This window comes from Canis lupus, chromosome 4 (assembly GCF_011100685.1).
Source record: "Canis lupus familiaris isolate Mischka breed German Shepherd chromosome 4, alternate assembly UU_Cfam_GSD_1.0, whole genome shotgun sequence".
In the NCBI taxonomy this organism is placed as follows: domain Eukaryota; kingdom Metazoa; phylum Chordata; class Mammalia; order Carnivora; family Canidae; genus Canis; species Canis lupus.
Genome location: NC_049225.1, coordinates 34,648,616 through 34,670,804, shown reverse-complemented (window position 1 = coordinate 34,670,804; position 22,189 = coordinate 34,648,616). Strand labels below are relative to the sequence as shown.

The 22,189-nt window shown below is 47.5% G+C and overlaps 1 protein-coding gene and 1 pseudogene across 3 annotated transcripts in view; both read left to right on the top strand.

The window, feature by feature from the left end:
- Window positions 1-22,189, top strand: part of GRID1 (glutamate ionotropic receptor delta type subunit 1) — a 639,335-nt gene that overhangs the window by 364,553 nt on the left and 252,593 nt on the right. The gene's annotated exons all lie outside the window — the stretch shown is intronic.
- On the top strand, window positions 9,406-10,912 carry LOC100682914 (annotated as a pseudogene).

Below are 22,189 nucleotides of genomic sequence, written 5' to 3'. Positions count from 1 at the left end.
CATTTAATATAGAGTAATATACTATATAGTAATAATATAGTAATAACAATATAGTAATAGACTATATATAGTAATTTTAAAATACATTACTATGTTAAAATAATTTTTACTTTATTTTTTATTTTTTAAAGCTTTTATTTATTTATTCATGAGAGACCCAGAGAGAGAGAGAGGCAGAGACACAGGCAGAGGGAGAAGCAGGCTCCATGCAGGCAGCCCGATGCAGAACTCAATCCCAGGACCCCGGGGTCATGACCTGAGCCAAAGGCAGGCGCTTAACCGCTGAACTACCCAGGCATCCCTTGAAATAATTTTTAAATAAATAGCTACATATTATACACAAAAATTACTATGTATTATATATATATATATATATATATATATATATATGCAGATGAGAAGATGGTGGTTATAAAGGGTAATTAACTTACCCAGGGACACTGAGCTAGCATAAGGTACAGCTGGGATTTTAACCTCTACCTTCCTGACTATTAAGACCAATCCTCCCAAGGCTGGAAGAATAAATGAGTAAATGTCACAGGTTGGTGGGAAGTACCTAGCATGTGTCGGTGCTTAATAAATAAAATTCTTCTCCCTCATCCTGCCTTGCAGTCCCCAGGCGGGCAGCTCGTAAGCCCCACCTGGTTCCTGCTTCTGTGTCCTGGTTTGTATCCACCCTCTCACAGTAGTCCTCGTTGCTTAAGCTGCTACTTCAGGAGCTCTTCCCTCTGGACCAGAGCCTTCGCTGTGGTCTGCTCTCTGAGGTTCTGGCCGGCGCCCTTCTCCAGCCCAGCTCTGGCCCTGTCGCCTTTGCATTTCCCACCCCCGCTGGCGCCATGTTGTTACCATGGACCTACAGTGCTTTGTGTTCAGGTCATCCACAAGTATAACAGAACCTTCCACAAAGCACAAGATTTAAACAGTTCAGGCAGCCAAAGTTCTCCCAGTGCCCCTTTAAATTTAAAGCGATCAATCCAATGAGTTATTGTGGAAGCAGTAACTGGGTTTCAGCTGGGAAAAGTCTAGGGTCTATAAAATTCAGATAAATCATTCTGGAGATATATATCTAGAGCTGTAAGTCACCCAGACATCAATAGAAACAAATGCTTCTTGAATTTCTTCAAGAAGTCACATCATTGCGTGTGTATCCCAGAATCTGCATTCATTATTCACTCTAGTAGCTTTGGAGAGGCCTGGGGATGGCATGGTGCCAGGAACTCTTGGGGTCCATTCACAAGATCACTCCTCTGAGCTCAGTTTCCTGAGAAAAGAGCTTAAGTTAAGCAAGACTGTCCCTCTCCTGAAGATTCGCTACACCCGGGTTGGAAAACCCAAATGCCTCCTTGGTCTAGGCAGATAAGGTAAATGAGGGCAGAGGACTGGGGAAAGACAGTAGAGAGTGACAGGAACTGGGCAAACTGGACAGGGCATGCCCCATAGCAAGGCCTTCAAATTCTTGTGGGGGCCAACATTCTCTACCAGTTTGCTACCCCATCTAACAGGTGTGTGGTAGCAGAATAATGCCTCCCTGTCCTCTTTTCCCCAAAGTCATGTCTTAACCCCTGGAAACTGTGAATATGGTAGGTTGTATGGCAAAGGAGAGGTTGCAGATGGAATTAAGATTGCTAATCTGCTGACCTTAAAATAAAGAGAGTTGCCTGGATTATTCATGTGGGCCCAGTGTAATCTTGAGGGTCCTGAAAAGTGGAAGAGGGAGCCAGAAGAGTCAGAGGACTGTGTGACTATTGAAGATAGGTCCAGTGAGATGCACTGCTGCTGAATTTGAAGAAAAAGCAGCACCATGTGCCATGGAACGAGAATAGCTTCTGAAAGTTGGAAAGAACAAGGAAACAGGTTCTATCCTCCGGAAGAGCCTCCGGAAAAGAGTAAGCTCTGCTGACATGATTTTTAGCCCAGGGAGACCCATATTGGAATTCCAACTTGCAGGACTCCAAAGTAATAAATCTGTGTTGTTTGAGCTTTTAAATTTGGGGTAATTTTTTGCAACATTAAGAGAGAACTAACCAAAAAGACAACCTACAGGATGGGAGAAGATATTTGCAAATGTCTTATTGATAAAGGGCTAGTATTCAAAATCTATAAAGAACTTACCAAACTCAACACCCAAAAAAAAACAACCCTGTCAAGAAATGGGCAGAAGACATGAACAGGCATTTCTCCAAAGAAGACATAACACATGGCTAAGAGACATGAAAAAATGTTCAACATCACCCGGCATCTGGGAAATACAGATCAAAACCACCTCACACTGGTCAGAATGGCTATAATTAACAAGTCAGGAAATAAACAAATGTTGATGAGGATGTGGAAAAAGGGAAACCCTCTATCCTGCTGGTGGGAATGCAAGCTGGTGCAGCCACTCTGGGAAACAGTATGGAGGTTCCTATAAACCTCCAATTGCGCTACTGGGTTTTTACCTTAAAGATACAAATGTGGTGTTCTGAAGGAGCACCTGCACCCTGATGTTTATAGAAGCAATGTCCACAATAGCCAAATTATGGAGAGAGCCCAGCTTTCCATTGACAGGTGAATGGATAAAGAAAATGTGGTATAAATATACAATGGAGTATTGTTCAGCCACCCCCCCCCCAAAAAAAAAGAAAGAAAAAAGAACAAGAAATATTACCATTTGCAATGATGTGGATGGAACTAGAAGGTATTACGCTAAGTGAAATAAGTCGACCAGAGAAACACAATTATCATATTAATTCACTCATGTAGAATTTAAGAAACAAAAGAGAAAATGGAGGGAAAAATAAAATAAGATGAAATCAGAGAGGGAGACAAGTCATAAGAGTCTCTCAACTCTAGGAGACAAACTGAGGGTCACTGGAGGGGAGGGGTGTAGGAGGACAGGGTAACTAGGTGATGAACATGAAGGAGGGCATGTGATGGGATGAGCACTGGGTGTCATATGCAACTGATGAGTCACTGGCCTCTACCTCTGAAATGAATAATACACTATATGTTAACTAATTGAATTTAAATTAAATTAAATTAAATTAAATTTAAGAAACCCCAGAGAACTAACATAGGTGGTGTCTTTTCTATAAACCAATTAAAAGAACATCCCAGTCTGCATCATGGGGCCCAACAAGGCCTTCTTGGATAGAGTGAGGTGGGAAGGAATTGACTTGATTTGGTTGTTGACGCAGGTGAGAGGGATTAACCCCTCCTCCCCTCCCCCTGCCCAGCTGCACACATCCCCACCCCCACCCCCCACCCCGGGCAGTTTGGGCGAGCAGGCAGAGAGGCCAACCTACTAACAAGGCACCAGGTGGAACAGGACCTGAGCAATGACCCATCTGTAGAATTCTGGCCTCAGGGCACAGCCGTTTGGCAAGGCCCAGTTTTCTAGGAGGCCGCAACTGTCACTGTCCATTCTTAAACTAACCAGCCTTTGGCAGGTCTGAACAGCTATGCTCAAGTTTATTTGAGCAATTTTTGTTACTTTTAGGGAAATAATTTTAAAAAGGAATTTTACGTAATGCATTTCTGTGTGACTACTTTGGGTTCAATATGAGAGGTTTTTTTTTTTTTTTTTTCTGGTGTTAGCAGATTTTAATTTTTTAAAGCTTTTTGAGTCAAAGATTAAGTGACTATATCTCTGATGCCCATTAGGGGCCAACAAAATTGGTTCCTGGCCTATTTTCCCACAGTTGCTACGTTGTTACAGGTGATGTCCCGTGGGCAACTGGGTTGTTGACAACCACGTGGACCTTCCTATGGGTCATAATTGGAGAGGCTTTTGTACATTTTCGGTGCTTATTCACTCTCCCTGCAGTGAAATCCTGGCTGTGTTGTGTCATGGTGTATCATCATGTGTCTGAGCCTCATATTTCTCATTTGTATAATGGGCATAATAACAGAAACTACCCCATAGGATTGCTCTATGCCTTCAAGGAGCTAAACCACATAAAGCATCGCCTAGCACAGAGTAAGTACTCAGATAAAAATAACAATTTCTCTTCCTTGTTCTTCTAAATTTAGAATCTATAATATGAAAAATTGGAGAATACTTGCTGTATTGAGTTTCAGGGGAAGAGAAGAGGGTAGAGTTTCATCCCAGCTGAGCCTTTAGATGTTGGCGATCCAGGAAGGGGTCTTGAGTGTGACAAAAATCACTCTCTCAGCACTGGGCCCTACATACAGATAAGTTCAGATGGTTTTTCCTGGAGAATTAGCCCTAGGGAGACAGTCTTTCCCATTCGCATTCCCCTGTCAAGAGCTTTGGGTAGCATCCCTGGAATGGAGGCATTCAGACCTCCTGAAGGAACTCCATTGGTTAATATACTAAGTTCAAAATCTTGTCTTGAATTGAGACCAGGTAGCTAACAAATCTGGTATGAGGAGTCTCGATGTTGATAGATCACATTGGTCTTATCTGGGTGATGAATACCTGTGGGAAGAAGAAAGTTCTTGATGAAAATAATTTTCTGATATTTAGTGTCAAGTCTATCAACTGTTAGACTAAACTAGGGTTTCTCAACCTAGGTACTATTGACATTTTGGGCCAGATCGTTCTTTGTGGTGGGGGACTCCCCTGTGCATTGTAGGATGTGTAGCCTCATGCCCACCCTCTACCCACTAGAGGCCAGTTAGTTAGCATCCCCCTCCCCAAGTCTGACAACCCAAAAAATCTCCTGATACTCCTAAATGTTCTCTGGGGGTGGGAGGATCATAATTGCTCCTGGTGGAGGCCCATGGGACTCGGTGATGGGGTCATAGAAATTTATCAGACTCAGCCTTTGCCATCAAAAACCTCACAATTTCTAGGGGAGACCCTCCTCCCCCACCGTGAGCAGTGGGCCATGATGGCATAGTCAGACTCACCACTGGGCTGACGGCGTACCGAGGAAAGACTGAGATGGGCCAGGGAGTGGCTGTACCTCCACTACGGCTGCTTTGCTGGACACAAAGGCCAAAGACCCATTTATTGTAGTTATAGGTCAGTGTTTTGAATATCAGTTTTGGTTTCCTGATACCTACAGGGGCCAATCAGAGGGCACTCCTTTTTGTCCCTATTAGCAAATGACCCCAGACGGCTCTATATTTCGACTTCCTGAATCTGGTTTTTGTGTGTGAGAGCAGACACTTCCTATTGCTCAGTAGTCTCTGTCTCTAGCGTTTTTGCTCTTCTCTCAAAATGCTTGTCCTTGCTCAGACCCACTTGGGTTAATTAAATCAGAAGAAGTGGAGCCTGAACTAGGGTATTTTTCTAAAGCTTGCTAGGTGAACCCAGTGTACTTAAGACTGCCAGTATGAGACTGAGGAACTGTTTGGGTGAAGCAGATGGGGATGTGGGCTTGCTGAATCTCTCAAAATCTGCTCTCGGGCCTGGGCCAGCTCACGTCTGTAAAGTGGGGGAATGGCCACTTTGAGGCAATCAACACATTGTTTTAATTTATGAAATTAAATTCTGGTGACGGGCACTGAGGGGGGCACTTGATGGGATGAGCACTGGGTGTTATGCTATATGTTGGCAAATTGAACTCCAATAAAAAAATAAATTCTGTTGATCCAAAAAACAAATATGAATTAAAATTATTAAACTACTGTTAAAGCTTAGTATCAGAAGAGATTTTATTAATGTCATTTTAACCACTGTCTTTTAACTAGATATTTTTTAATTGAATCTCAAAATAGCTCACCAGAGATATTTAATGTCAGCTTTTTCTCTCAAACCAGAGTCAGGCTCTTCTCTTGAATAGAGTCTATGAGCTAGTTTTCAAAAGGTCCAGTTCTCATGAACATGGACTCAGGAATGAGGAGTGAATCATACCCACTTCAAATCAGTTCAGTTGCATTTAGTTCCAGACAGCTCACTTCAGTTTAATAGGACTCTGTGGTGCCCACTGTGGGCCCAGCACAGTCCCAGAAGTTGGGAGGCAGATGGGTAAAGAATCATCTCGTGAGGAATGCATGCATAAAGTGCACGGAACATACACTGTGCCCTACGCCTCTTCATCTTCACGTTCCCTGTGCCAGCCAGGAGGTATGTTGAATCGACAAGGGATCTGAACATTTCCATGTGTCTTCTGGGGAGGGCAGAAGACAGCTGCGTTCAGAATTGCCATGGAGAAGGAGAAAATGTCCTTTGGATAGGGCCATTCTGTGTAATCTGTGGTCAAAGGCAGGACATGGCTGAAATTTGAGAGACGTCTCAATGTCATGGGAGCCAAGTCAGCCAGGCAAGACCACCAGGCCTTCACCTAGCCAGGAAACGGACCACCAACCTCACCAACAAGACCAGCACATGGGGTGAAGAGACGGACAGACTAGCCTAGATGAGCTGGGTCAGAGGAGCATGCTCCATTCCAAGACCCTCCATACCATTAGGTCATGAAAACCTGTCATGGGAAGAAGGAGCAGGGTCAAGGGGAGGATATCTAGAAGACATCCGCTAGAGCCAACAAAACCTGGAATCCTGGAGAGACACACCTATGGATACGTCTGTTTCCCTGGTCCTCAAGGGTGGGGATGGAGAATTGTGAAGAACATTCTGGAAAATAAGAGGCTAGGTTATCTTTGCACATTGAGTAAAAGGAGTAAGTTTGCAACTTAGCTATAGATCATGTCATCTGTTCAGATCTGTTGTTTGTTGTCATTGATTTGTTCCAACAGTATTTATCAAGTGAGTACTGTGTTCTCAGCATGGAGTGTCTGGCTGCTTTTAAGGGCCAGGATTTGCATTAGGCACTGGAGGCTCAAGCAGTGACAGCCCTCATCCTTCTGGAGACTGCAGTCAGCATGGGGAGAGCAAATAAAGAGATCATCTTTATGCCAGCCGATGCCAGGTGCTTCATATGTATCATCTTTGTAATGCTTCATAGCAACCTCATTTTGTAAATGGGGATAAAAGGAGCATTGGTCATGCTGAGATGGAGCAGAAAGGTTAGGGTGGATTTGGGTAGACACAGACACAGACGCCCGTGCGCACACACGCACTTTGTGAAAGACGGCCACACACTCCTTTACACCGTAGTTATCTCAAGTGCCTCTCAGCAGCTGGCCCTGATGCTTGGAGTTCTGGAAAGACATGTCTTCGGGGTTTTCTTGAAGTCCTGGAGAAGGTCACAGCTGCAGAAGTGTGACTTACAACTCTTCTGTTCTGAGAGGAGATGCCGCATCGCAGATCCCACAGGCGGCAGACAGGGGCCGTTTTGGCTCACAGACCTTTCCTATTTGACTGTAGACCTAGACTCATTCCTTCTGGGGTATGGAGGGACACTCACGGTTTGAAGAAAATAACTAATGGGGAATTGTAGGTATCTGCGCGTAGGGGAGCAGGGTGGCCTTGAGTGTGAAGCAAGCCTGCTAAACCTGTTTTCCATATGCTGAACTGTTTAACACTAGTGTTGACAACTCGAGGTCTAGTTACAAAATGATATAAAACCTTGGGGATCCCTGGGTGGCCCAGCGGTTTAGCACCTGCCTTCAGCTCAGGGCGTGATCCTGGAGACCCAGGATCGAGTCCCACATCGGGCTCCCTGCATGGAGCCTGCTTCTCCCTCTGCCTGTGTCTCTGCCTCTCTCTGTCTCTGTCTCTGTCTCTCATGAATAAATAAATAAAATCTTTTTTTAACAAAATGATATAAAACCTCAAATCCATTAAAACAAAGGCACGGTGTTGAGCACCAAATAATCAAGGACCGGAAAACTTAGGCTACAGGAGACTCGGAATATGGTTCTGAGCTTCCTGGTAGGCAAGACAATGACGGACGCGGATAGGCTGCGTAGCCCACACTGCCTACCATAAAGAATACCAGTCCACTGGGAGAGAGGTTTCTATTCTGTGTTTTATTTTTTAGTTTAGAGCTCTGGGAGACATTTATCACATCAGTCTGTAGATAAGGGACGGAGAACAACATAATGGATAGTGTCTTTGCTAGCAGTTTTACAAACAATGCAAATGTGATTCATATGACTGCTTCTTATATCAGCCCTGGCTGAAAGCCAAAGGCATAAACAATGTGATATTCTAGTTCAGTGCAAATTCTTCTGTGGAAAGCTGAAATGATATCATTCAGACTTGGAGCTTCCTAGGGATTTGATTTGGCACAAGGTAGAGCTTAAAAGCTTTAGAAGAATTAAAGTGTGTTTCATAGGTTGTCTTGCTGGCCAGCTTCTACTTCATTTTTAAGATGTAGCTCCAGCATCGTCTGCTCCAAGAAACCTTCTCTGACCCCTCCAGGTCGAGTCAGGTGCCCTGCTGTGTGCTCCCCGAAGCCCTGTGTGCTCCTCCTCTCCAGAGCACTCTTACCTCCTCATACCTGATTATGTGCCTGTGCTAAAGGCAGTGAGATCCTGAAAGGCATGCCCGCACTTACGTTTGTATTCCCAGCTTGTACGGTGGTTTGGATATCGTAAGCCTTTGTGATGTCGACTAGCTATGCCCAAACTCAGAGCGGTTCTTGGTATAGGGACACGTGGTACAGAGAGTGGTTCGAATCCGGGCTTTGGTACCAGAGTGCTGGGTTCAAATTAGGGCCTCTGCCACTATCTAGCTTTGCTGCCTTGGATGAGTTAATGAATTACTTTGTGCCTCAGTTTGTTCACCTGAAATACGGGACTAATATTAGTACCTACCTCATAGGATCGCTGGCGGAGTTAAGGGAATGGATGCATGGAATGCACCCAGTGCAGTGCCTGATGCACAGACGCTGCCAAGTGTGTAATTGGCTGCGATGACTGGTGTCTCTGACATCCCAGCAGCTCTTCCGCTAGGGTTAGAGGACAGACAGGGCTGAGCTGTGGTCCACGCTGGGCCTGGCACACGGGATACCCACTGGTCACTCCAGAGCAGCACCTGTGCCGGGGGAACCAGGCTGACAGTCTGTGCTCATAGGCTTTCCAGGCTGCCTGTGTTTAGCAGTTGGACATCCCCATGTGTCCTTCTCAGAGCTCCCTGTCCAGCTACACGGGGGCAGGGTTTTGTGATTCCCAGATTGGAACTCCATCTCTGAAGCTTTCCAGCCTCCTCCAGATGGTGTCTTGCCCTGCCTCGGTTTCCCTCAGGTGGCAGTTCAGAAATCTTTGGCTCCCAGCACACTTGGGATCTTCTCTTGCTCAGTCTTTTATTCCCTGTGTGAACTAGGGTGAGTAACATACGTCTGCAATCTCTACTGTCTCATCTTTAATGGTAGGGTTGATGGTACCGCCTGACGGGGTGGCTATTGCAAGGATTCAGTGAGGTCATCCACGTACAGCACTTGGCTGGGACCTGGCGTGTGGTTAGTCCGTATTCAGTGTAAGAACCTGCTGTTTTATGAAACTTTTCTGAGGTCTGCACCCAGCATTTCTCCTCATGACATTAACTCACTTTGGAGTTCATCTTTGTCAAAATAGACAGGAAAACTGGCAGAGCCGAGAATGGGAGCGGAGGGGAGCTTCTGAGCAGCGCCCGGGCCTCCTCTCCTCGCCGCACCTCGCTCTCACGGCCTGCCCTCCCTGCTGCCTGCGACCCACCCAGAACAACTTCCACCATGGCCACCTCTGCGAGTTCCCACTTGAACAAAGGCATCAAGCAGGTGTACATGTCCCTGCCTCAGGGCGAGAAAGTGCAAGCTATGTATATTTGGATTGACAGGACTGGAGAAGGATTACGTTGCAAGACCTGGACCTTGGACAGTGAGCCCAAGGGTGTTGAAGAGTTGCCTGAATGGAATTTTGATGGCTCTAGCACCTTTCAATCTGAAGGCTCCAACAGTGACATGTATCTTGTCCCTGCTGCCCTGTTTCGCGACCCTTTCCGCAAGGACCCCAACAAGCTGGTATTCTGTGAAGTCTTCAAATACAACAGAAAGCCTGCAGAAACCAATTTAAGGCATACCTGTAAACGGATAATGGACATGGTGAGCAACTAGCACCCCTGGTTTGGAATGGAGCAGGAATATACTCTCATGGGCACAGATGGGCACCCTTTTGGTTGGCCTTCCAATGGCTTCCCTGGGCCCTAAGGTCCATACTACTGTGGTGTAGGAGCAGACAAAGCCTATGGCAGGGATATCGTGGAGGCTCACAACCGGGCCTGCTTGTACTCTGGCATCAAGATTGCTGGGACAAACGCTGAGGTCATGCCTGCCCAGTGGGAATTCCAGATAGGACCCTGTGAAGGAATCGACATGGGAGATCATCTCTGGGTGGCCCGTTTCATCTTGCATCGTGTATGTGAAGACTTCGGAGTGATAGCAACCTTTGATCCTAAGCCCATTCCCAGAAGCTGGAATGGTGCAGGCTGCCACACCAATTTCAGCACCAAGGCCATGCGAGAGGAGAATGGTCTAAAGTACATTGAGGAGTCCATTGAGAAACTGAGCAAGCGGCACCAGTACCACATCTGAGCCTACGATCCCAAGGGAGGCCTGGATAATGCCTGGCGCCTAACTGGATTCCATGAGACATCCAACATCAACGACTTTTCCACTGGCGTGGCCAACCCTGGTGCTAGCATCCACATTCCCTGGACTGTCGGCCAGGAGAAAAAGGGTTACTTTGAAGACCGTCGCCCCTCTGCCAACTGCGACCCCTTTTCGGTGACAGAAGCCCTCATCCGCACATGTCTTCTCAACGAAACTGGCGATGAACCCTTCCAGTACAAAAATTAAGCGGACTAGACTTGCAGCCATCGAACCCCTCCTAATTAATTCTCCATCCTGCCTCCGTGTTTGCCCCTCTCTTGACTGTCCTAATAGCTGTAACTCAAAGGGCAGAATATCAAGGTCTTTTTTATTCCTCATGCCCAGTTAATATCTCTTGCTTTCTTTGGCCAGGATAGAGGAGTCAAGTTCTTAATCTTTTTACACCCCCCCCTTTTTTTTCCCTGTCACTGAAAGCTATCTAGTATGTTAATAGGGAGGGGGGTAGGGAGACATAACCACTGTTCCCGTTTCATCAGGTGTGTTTGTCCAATAGGCGTTGCTATCCAGACAGAGAATAGTGTTTGTGAAGGGAGGGGGAGGGCTCTTTCTTCCGAGGTAGCTGAGTGTTGGGGAGAGGGAGGGTTACTTACTCTGGGGTTAGGTTAGGATTTCCCCTCCTGGTGGGAAGTTCCACTTTGAATAAGGTTATAACCAACTTTCTATTAAAAGTGAGACTTAAGAGAGAATCAGGCAGGAATATGCCTCCCGTTGTCCTGGTGCAGGGCTTCCCCAACCTGGGGTGAGATAGCCCTCACCTGAAGACAAGCTCAGCGTAAGGATGGATTGACCTACCTTAGCAGAAAAAGTTCTTATTGCTTGGTCCTCCATTTATAACACAAAGCAGAGTAGTATTTTTATATTTAAATGTAAAAACAAAAAAAATTATATATATGGGTGTGCAGATATGTGTGGTTTTTTTCCTAAAGGAGGAAAAATATTCTGGTCACGGAGAGCCAGACTTGAGGTGAATAGTCTGGAAATAAGGATCTCCTACTGAGTGGAGACTTGGTATTCCCTCACTGCCACTATAGGGCTCCCATGTGCCCTGCCCACCCTTCTGCAATTGGGGGTAGACACCGGTAGGTTGACAGGTGGAAAGCACAGTGTAGAAGGAGGAGTCACCTGAGCCCCGTGGCTTTGGTTTAAAAGACACACATATTTCTAAACACAGAGGTTTAGAAATAAAGAGTTGGCTGGTCAACTTGCATGTTACTGACAAGGGGTTATTGGGATTATTTTCTGATGGGACTAGCATGTCACTAAAGCAGGCCTTTTGATATATTAAAATTTTTTAAAAAGCAAAAATAAAACAAACAAACAAACAAACAAACAAACAAACAGGAAAACTCGGGAGGACTCCAAGTTCCCAAGTGGATTTATCCCAACGGTCCCAAGGTCCTTAGGGCTCAGTTGTGCCCGCCAACCTGAGCCTGGAGGTATAGGACTCCCTGCAAGCCCCCTCCCACAAGGCCTTCCTGCAGTAGGTAGACTGCCTGGCACTTGGGCCCCAGCCTGGCCAGCGACCCCAGCTGATCCTCCTGGCTTCCCATCTGCCAATGTTCATCCAGGCCAGGAGAAGCTGTTCACTGCCCTGTTCATACTAACTGCATTTTCCGTTCTAAAAAGGCACAAGGTATTTTATTTGCTAAGAAGGATTAGGAAAAAAATTTAAATACTTTTTATCATAGTTGTACAGAAAGGGATTTGTGAAGTGGTTTTGTTGAGAAAAAACATGATGTTGTTCATGTAAATATGGTAGTTGTGCACTAGAGTCAAAGAAGAAGCCATGAGTTTCGGGTTTGCAGAGAAATCTGAGGCCTGCAGGGACACACACATGCTCCCGAATACGCATGGTGCTGGGGGCCACACATGAGCATCTAGACTCGCCGAGGAGTGGCCCAGAGCTGGCTCTGAGCCGCCATTTTGGTTGAGCGTGCTCTAGGTGAGCGGCCATCCCTACTGTGGGTTTTTTGGTGTTTTCCATCCCGGCCACTAGGGGCATTTCCAGCCACTATTTTGGGGCATACTGTAGGCACTTAGGATTCGGAGCAATTTGTCTCTATACTTGTTATATTGAGAGCAGGGGGATGTTTTACTTTCCTGCCTTCACGGTTTTGCTCATCCTTGTTCTTCCTACGCAGGATTTTAATGACGTCCTTTTCCCTTCAGGTCTCTCTAAACGTCCTCACCCTCCCAGCCCAGCCCATCCATGAAGCCTTTCCTACTCCTCTAGCCTGCTCTCCCTTCCCTGTCGGAGGCTGTCCGGACAGCTCGCCTGTCCACAAACAGCACGCCTCATCTGTCCCTCATCTCCCTCCTCCTGATAGAACCTGGACTGACTGGGGAATGAGACATGGTGTTTGGCTTCCCTTGTTGCCCGCAGGCTCACCCTCACCAAGGACAGGATGCCTAGGAAACCCTCACCCTAGATTTATGTTAAAGGAGCCCAGATCCCTGTATTCTGTAGATTTTTAAATCATTCATCCTTCTAGAGGGATGTGTTGATCAAAGTGAGCCAGTGTGTTTGAACTATTTCTTTGAACAGGCTATTATAAATCCCCAGACCTCATGCACATCCATTGATATAATGTCAGTCCTGAGGTTACTGACGGATCTTTCCCTCACCTTACCTTGGGTTGGCTGTTTATTTAAATGGGCGGTGGAATGAAGTTGTCAGATAAGAATCTGACATCCTTCCCCTCGAGCAGTGATAAACAGAACCTAAGCCTAAAATGGACTGTGGGCTTGATCAAGAATTCTCTGTGAAATCGTACCTGTTTGGTTGTATGTTCTCCCAAAGAACACACCGTCCCAAAAAGCCTCCAGGGGCTGTAGATTAGAGTAGAGAAGGCAGCTGTCCCTCTCTCACCCCAAAGTCTGGGCAGGCAGCCTCAGCGCCCCAAAGCTTACGAAAATGCATTCTTATGAGAAGTTTTAGATTTTGGGTTCTCTGCTAGCTTTTCAGGGTTGGTGCAGGAAAACAATGTTCCCTTTGTTTCTAGTTTTGCTAGGAGTTGCCCTTCATACTCAGCCCTGGCAATGGACATACTCATCCCTACTGGGTCCTCCTGCAGCCTTCTGTACCAGTCAGTGTTCTCAGTTGCCTACAAGCACTTACTCTAGCTAGCTTGAGCAAAAAGGGAATTTACTGTCCTCTGATCAACTTCTGACTTATGGGTTTCTGATTGGTGAGCCAATTCTGATTGGTTGCCCATACTATTGCCTACTTTCCCCTACATGATTCTAAAATAACAGTAAAGTTAAATGTTAGAAACCAGCAAGATCAAAGAGTACATGAGAAGAGACAGCAGTGGGGGAGAGCTTGGAGCTAGTTTTTAGAAAAGTAGAAAGTACGTGGAAGAAGGGGACCTGGTTCAACAGATTAAGGATATAATACCTTCAGTGCCTGATGATAGAGATGCAGGGAAATGAGCTGGTTCTCTCTGCTCTGAGAGCCTCGCACCCGGAGACCCCAGAAAGTGGGGATGGGGTGGGTAGCAGAAACGGGGAAATTTGACAAAGATTTGCATTTGCATGGTGGGTAGTGGGACTTGTACTTCTTTCGCCTGCCGTGCTCCCAGAATGCCAGCAGCGGGAGCATACCATTCACAGAATAGTAAAAGAATCTTTTCTGGAGAATCTGAACAACTCTGGAGAAAAGACCTCCAAGAGCTGAGACTGTAGAGGAGAGGGGTGGGCCTTGCGATGCAAAGGCAAGGAAGCCCACCAATCCTGCCATGCACCCACAGGCCACACCCATGCCTGTCAGGGACATTTTGAATGCCTGGGTGGCTCAGTTGGTTGAGCTTCTGACTCTTAATTTCAGCTCAGGTCATGATCTCAGGGTTGTGAGATCACGATGGGCATGGAGCCTGCTTGGATTCAATCTATCTCCCTCTGCCCCGCCCCCTTCTCTCACTTAACAGCAGAAAAAAAACAAAACAAAGAAAAATATAAAAAGACAACTCAAGATCATTATGCATTTGAGGAACTTATAGGAACAAAAAAATACAAAACAAACATAAAAAAGGAATCCAGGACAAAGTTAGTTTAGGGAACAGCACATCAAAATCCTGTCACTGATTATCTTAAAAAGATTTTTAAAAAGTTACATCCTTAAGACATGAACAGGATGCTATGAAAAAGAACAGAGAACACAAAATAGCAGCTGAAGATTAAAAAAAAAAATGTGACAACTACAATTGTAAAAATCCAGTGGAAGTTTTAGACAAAATTGAGGAAAGTAAAACCCAGAGTAACGTAGTATAAAATGAGAGAGAAGAATTGACAGGAGTGAGTGGCTTCATCCAGGAAGTTCAATATTCTTCTGAGAGAAATTCTGGAGAGAGAACTGAAAACAATGGAGAAAGCAAACAAAACAAAACAAAACAAAACAACAATAACAAAAAAAACAAGAATTAAGTCTTAGAGCTAAAGGACCTGTGTCTCCAGGCTACACAGCCCTACCAACCATTTAGCTCTTCACCAAAATAAATGAAAAGAACACCCATATCAAAGCACTGCAATGGTAAGACTCAGAGCATCAGGGAGAGATGGGAAGACAGAGAGAAGAGCAGGAGAAGGACGAAGAGCGGTGGTATTCAAGGAACAGGAGCGAGAGGAATCGGAATGGCATTAGGATGCTGCAGAGGGACACTGGATGCTAGAAGATACTGGAGAGACACTTTCTGTGGAAGAACTCAGATTGCCATAGCCTAAGGTATTAAGTAAAACAATCCATATGGCAGCAAAATTTTTTTTTAAAAAGATTTTATTTATTTATTTAAGAGAGAAAGAGCACAAAGCAGAGAGAGGGAGAAGCAGGCTGCCTGCTCCGTGGACTCTATCCCAGGACCCCGAGGTCATGACCTGAGCTGCAGACAGGCACTTAACTCACGGGCCACCCAGGTGCCCCTGTGGTAGCAAAGTTTAAAAAAAAATTTCATATAGGCAAAGACTAACAAATTTACACCTCATGGACCTTTTCTTAGGAAAATACTCTAAGATGGGCTTCAGAAAAATAAAATAAAAGCCAAAAGAATAGTAAGCAATAAGAGGTACAAAGATTGCAAGCAGTAGAGCAGAAAGGGAGGTGTCAGGATGGTTGCTGGTCATCCAACCCAAGACCAAGGGTCCGCGTGGGAGCAGGGGAGACAGGGCTCTGACAGGCTGTCACTGAGGTGTCAAGGGATGAAAGATTATTTTACACGGTTGAGCATTTAGGCATGTATACTATAGCACTTGTGTAAATAACTACAAATTGAGGCCATTGGCCCCAAAGAAGCAGAAGTTGTATGAGCAAGGAAGTAACCATCATAGTCCACTACTTGGCTCAGTAGGGAATGGTATCTCATGGTCCGAATGGAGTCAACGCTTTTGATTTTATTTAAAAACCGTGATACAAGTCGATGGGGAATATTGGGACAGGAAATGAAAGGCTGAAGGGTTGTGTAAGAAGTTAAGTCCTCATTCCCGTAGCCGGAGGATAATGGACGATGCTAACGTCCAAAACTGAGCGACCAAGTGCAGCAGTGTGAACGTAAGATTGAGAAACACCGAACTGAATCCCAAAGAAATAGCTAAAGCGGTTAGGAGGGTTTGCCTCTGGAGGGCGGGACTAGAGCAGGAGTAGGGCCAGGGACTGCCACCTGTCAACAGGGGGGCTTTTAGTACCACTTATTTTTTTTTAAACATTTTAAAAAAAATTTTTATTTATTTATGATGGTCACAGAGACAGAGAGAGAGAGAGAGAGGCAGAGACATAGGCAGAGGGAGAAGCAGGCTCCATGCACCGGGAGCCCAATGTGGGATTCGATCCCGGGTCTCAAGGATCGCGCCCTGGGCCAAAGGCAGGCGCTAAACCGCTGCGCCACCCAGGGATCCCCCACTTGGTTTTAAGATATAATTTTGTATATAGAATAACAGGTTTATGAACTATGGTTCGTTGTTGTCAAAGTGTGCTTTGAAATTGCTCCATTTATGCTCCCTTAAAAAACCATGTTCTTGTTTAGCACATTGGTCTTACTAGTGTTTGATATTCAGATTTTAAAAATAAATATTATTTTTCCTTATTGCTTGTAAATAAGCAGCTGCAAAAAGTTTTAAAACAGAGTTAATAGGACATGGAAGGAACGTATTCGAATGATATTGGGCAGCTCGCAAAGATGGGCAGAAGGACGGGGAGTCAGGGCTGAAAACCTCTGGGAAGCCAGATGGTGGGGATGTGATCAAGGTCACTTCTAAGCACAGTCTAGACAGGCCACCGTCATTGGACTCACAACGCTACCCTCATTGCTGGGATTAACTTTTCAATTAGATCTTTGGGTCACTTTCTCACGGTTCGAGGGAGTCCATGGAGCTAAGCTTAGGTCTGTGGTGACCTGTGTCGCCTGGGGAGAGGGACCTTCTCCCTCTGCAGCCCCTCACCTCTGGCCGAGACACATACAGTGGGCGTCTCCACAAATCAAGGGTGTTCTGATATTGGATGGCGAAGACCCCACATGTGGCCAAGACCCCCATTCCTTGCATATGGGATGGCCCGAACCACTGGGGACCTGCCCATGGAACCGTAGCATATGCTGAGAACCACACATCGCTCTTGCCTTTCTCTCAGACCTTTCAGATGAAGAAGATGAGGCCCAGAGGAGTTACCTGAGGTAGAGGAGAAGCACGGACTAGCACCCAGGTCTCCTCCACGTACAGGTCTCCCTTGCCTGATCACCAGGAGGCCGGCCTGATAACCGCCCCCCCCTTAATAAATCCAAGAGGAAGAGCATGACGTCACAAGGCAGGAAGAAACCCCAGGCTGGTGTGAACCGTTGGGATAGAGAAGCAGACAGATTCCAACAGCACAGAATTCTCAAGGATGCTGTGGAGCCTTCCTCGAGGTTTAGAGCCCTGTGGGTCAGTCCCGGGTACGGCGGAAGGCAGGGGAGTGTGTGAGTGTGAGTGTGAGTGTGTAACTCCTAATTTACCAACCGTGTTCCGGGCAGCGGGGCAGCCGCCGTGCGCTGCAGCCCCGGGAGGTGGCGGCTTGGCTGCAGCGCCCAAGCGGCCGCCGTCGGAAGGGCCACGTCCCATGGTGGCGGGAGACCGGGGGGGCCTCTAGGCCAAGCTGGCGCCGCTGTTGCGCTGCTGCCCGGGAGAGGCTCTTGCCCGCCCGGGGCTCACAGCCGTGGCTCCGTCTCCCACGCCCTCGGGGCCGCCGCCCTGGCTCCCGCTGTCCCGAGGCTGGGCCCGTCCACCTCTGCTCTGCTGTGGCTGCGCCCCGCATCACATCGGATCTCCTCCTGTCCTTCCCCCTTCGCCCAGTGCCCGGGGACGGCCACATCCGGCCCGCGCTGCCTTCGCAACACTTGCACTGCATCCCCTCCTCTCCAGCCTGGGGCCCCACTCCGGGCCCGCTGCCAGCTGGCCCCCGCGCTCCTCGTGCTGGGGCACTTTCCTCCAGCGGCGGCCCCCCCACAATCCATCCTCTCCCGAGGACGCCTAGACCACCATGTACCCCCTCCCCCCCCGCGCTGTTCTGTTGCAGTCTTGAGATCTCGTGACATGTCTGCGTGTCCCTTGAACAAAGAAACTTCACACTCTGGGCGAGGTGGTCTTGATAAACACGGGGTTCAGCCAAGGTCGATGCTTTTCTGTGAGATGAGGACTTGTCTGATAGCGTGCCCCGCGGTTCCCCGAGGTGGGGATATCAGTGTGTCATATCTCAAACCTCCTGACCACAGTTAGGAGCTTGTGTTTTGCAGGACTTTTAGCATCTCCTGCATTAGGTTGCTGGGACTGCCGGAACAAAGCACCACGGCCTGGGCGGCCTAGACCACAGAAATGAATCGTCTCGTGGTTCTGGGGGCCCGAGGTCCAAGATCAAGGTGTCAGCAGGGGTGGTTTCTTTTGAGGCCTCTCTTCCTGCTTTGTAGATGGCTGTCATCTCATTGTGACCTCACGTGGCCTCTTCTCTATGAGCACGTATCCCTGGTGTCTTGTACTCTTCTTCTTTTTTTTTTTAAAACATTTTATTTATTTAATCATGAGAGAGAGAGAGAGAGAGAGAGAGAGAGAGAGGCAGAGGCACAGGCAGAGGAGGAGGAGAAGCAGGCTCCCTGCAGAGACCCCAATGTGGGACTCTATCCCAGGACCCAGGATCACGCCCCGAGCCGAAGGCAGACGCTCAACCACTGAGCCCCCCAGGAGTCCCTCGTACTCTTCTTATAAGGACACCAGTCATACTGGATTAGGCCCATCCTGATGGCCTCATTTCAACTCAATCATCACTTTAAATACCTTATCAGCAAATACAGTTACATTCGGAGGTACTGGGGATTAGGACTTCAACATAGGAATCTGGAGGGGCCGCAGTGTAGCCCGTCACGTTCCAGCCACATTTCTGTTAGTGTCCTTTATGGTTCTGCAGGGTGCAGTTCATCTCAAAGTTTCTGAGCATAGATTTTTGTTTTTTCTTAAATAGGAGAACTCTTAGCAACCCCTCAGCCTCTTCTATTCCCTTGTACTCAACCTGGGGGCTCCGGATTTACAAGATAAAAGCCTGGCTTGGCTGCGTAAGTCCTGCCTGTTTGGGACCTGGCAATATTTTGGGTCACAGCTCATTCCTCATGCTACTGATTCTCCTGCCTTTGATTTTGAGCCACAGAATGACCAATAGTAGGGATGCTTCCTGTGCAGATTTAACTCCAGTCAATAGGCACGTAGGCAATGCCACAGTGGCCTCCTCAATAGGCAATGGGCACTGTAAAGCTTGACACCGTCGAGAACCTGCTAGAAGGAATGTGTGCATGGTCTCAAGAGCTTCTCCGCACGGCCAGCCTGACCTCCCTAGAATGCGGGGCTGACCATAAACCTCCCATCTTTACTTGCAAGGCAGGAAGAGATTCCAAAATGGTGTGGTCTGACTAACTGGATGGAGCAGCCATCTGGCAGGACAGGATAGGGATCGTGGGTTTCCGGGGCCAGGCAAGTGGGTGATGGTTTAGTCAATACACGCGGGGATGAAAATGAAGCTCTAATTGAGGGCCATAGAGACACATTGATTAATGAAGGTCAGAGGAGTGGATCCAGGATTCTTTACACAGATTATATTTTCTGCACTACACTTTATCCATGAGCTAAGGAGTCTTCATGGCTAATTTTGATTATAATTGATTTTCGCCTCATCTAATGACTTTAGGATCAAATCTTTCTTCACAAGGTGTGAAGATGTGACTCGACCGTCACGCCCTAACCTAATGCCCTTTCTCACCTCCAGGCTTCCACATGCCGTCCCCTTGGCCTGGAATTCCTGACCGCCCCCACTACTGCCCACTCCCAACATGGGGACGTCCCCTCTGCAGGACGGACTTGGTACCTGGCTCCTCGTTCACTGAACATTCTCCCATCACTGCACCTTCTCCTTTTATCCAGGAGCATTTTCTCTCTGTATCGGACTGTCTCTCTAAGTACGCTGGATTCACTCAAGGACAGGGCCCAAGACTTCCTTACGTCCTTGTCCAGATTGCTCATAGCACCCGGCACCTAGGAGGAACCCATGTACATGGTTGTTCAGTGGGTGGGTGGATCCTGCTCTTGTCTCTCTCATACTTGTTCATGGATTTTCTCGAGGTTGATACCTGCTTCTTTGACTTTTTAATTCCATGATTTCCCAAAGTGGATGAATCCAAGAAGTCTTTTTTATTTTTTCCTCCTTTGGGCCTCCCGCATGCCTTACTGTTTCTCTAGGTCAGGCAAGTTCCTCAGGAAGCCTATGTGGCTAGTCCCTTTCTAGCCTGAGGCCTCTTGCCTTGTGCCAGTAGTCCTTCCCCTGAGCCCAGACCAGCACCAGTTGGCACTTGGCCTTCCCCCTGGGCTATACCCAACCTGGTCTTAGGGAGCACAGAGTCGAGAAGCATCAAGTCTATAGCGAATGACCACAAAGAAGGGGCCCGAAACCATCACGAGTCTCCCCATTCTTGGGGTCTGGTGGGCCCGATAGCTACTGCAGGTAGGCTGACAGGTTGTCTCCTGCTCTCATTATGGGGCTGTACTTCTGGGTCCTCCAGTCTAGGCAGAGACGATGCTATTCCTGTCTGTGAACCCAAAGAGCTGGCTGTTTTGTCATTTCCTAGTTTGCTTTCCTCTTCTTTTAAAAGGGATCAGAGATGGTCGCCTTTCAGGATTTGTTGCAAGAAATAATGCCAATATAGATAGAGAATCGATATTTTTGGAATAAGCACCTCGGAGGCCACGTGGAAAGTCTGGTCATGAAAGCAAGAAAGACCAGTGTGAATCTGAGGTGGGACTTGAGAGAGATGCGACGTTGCCCATCCTGGGCATTTTGTGTTTGTTGATTCATTGCTATTTCTTTTTATCTGTGCCCCACTTTGCCTACAAAGGTGTATGAAGTGGACTTTGTGTGTGTGTTTATGTGTCTATGCATGTGCACGTGCACGTGGATGGGAGAATTTGGGGAGTTTAAGGTTTAACGTTGTCCTGGGGGTCAGGTAGGGTTGCCTCCTATCTTCATGTCTGTCACCAAGATCATCCAATTAGAGGAAACCAGTGTGATGCTTCAGACCTACAGCTCGAAGGCAAGTAAGCATAGGGCACAGCTATGGTGGGTTTTCCCCTGCTCTTTCTACTCCAGATACTCAGCCGAGGAGCCCTGCACTCAGAGCGCCCTCCTCAAGCAGGGTCGTTGCATGGGTAGGGCCTTTCTGAGCACCACGTGCTGGTCACCAGAGTGGAGGATGCGGCGGGACAGCCACAGCCCACAGACGAAGCATATGTGTATTTGGCCTAGAGGACTTTGGGCAAAAACCAAGGTCTTGGCCATGCCTGGGCCTGGGACCCAATTGCACAGAAGTTTTGTACTTGGAGAGAAGCTGTTTGAAAGGTTGTAGGGCAGCTTACATTATGGATTCTAAAGAACATAGGTCCCCCTTCTCTCTTTTCACTGAATCTGCAATATCCTCCCCTCCTTACTCCCCAGGACCTCCTGGTCCCATCCCTGGCCTCTCTGAATCACTGTCAGTGGGGCGAGAGGAGAGTGTCGAGGGGAGCTTGAGGCCCCTCTGCTGGTGCAGGGCACTTCCCTGGCTTTCCCACGTCACAAATCAGGGACTTGTTTCCTGACAATTCCCGAGCCAGAGAACCCCTCCCCAGCACCCTGAGGAAGAAGCAGCTCTTGTCTCCAGAACTGAAAAGGAGATATTTTTCTTTCTATTCCATTCTCCGAAAAGTCAGGCTCATAAAAAAGAATACAAATTACACCCAGCAGCTCTTATCAGCTTGGTAAAGAATTGCTACTTTCAACTTTATTGCCTTAAAAAGAATTCAAACGCTTCCATCTTTTAAAAACAATTTAGGTTGAGCAAAGGAATTAGATCCGTGTGCAGAAGCGGCTCGCCTGGCAGGATTGGAAGGGGTCACGGTATTAACCTTGAACGCTGATGCTTTAATTGAGCAGCCCGGGCAGTGTAGATGCTCTCCCGGTGGGTGTGTGCGGGGGTCCGGTCTCCGGGGCCAACGGCCACACAGGGGGGCAGGCCTGGGGGACTGGATGTGACCCAGCGGCCCTGGGAGGGGTTTTCTGCCCCAGATGGTCCCCAGCCCCTCCCTTCTCTCTGTAGCCCTGATGCTCCGGGTCCCCGGGGCCAGTCCTGCGGATGCAGGCAGCGCCTCCTCAGGCTCTGGCACGAACGTGTAAATACTCGTGGGAGGGAGGAGAAAACCTTTTTAATCAGTTTTAGACT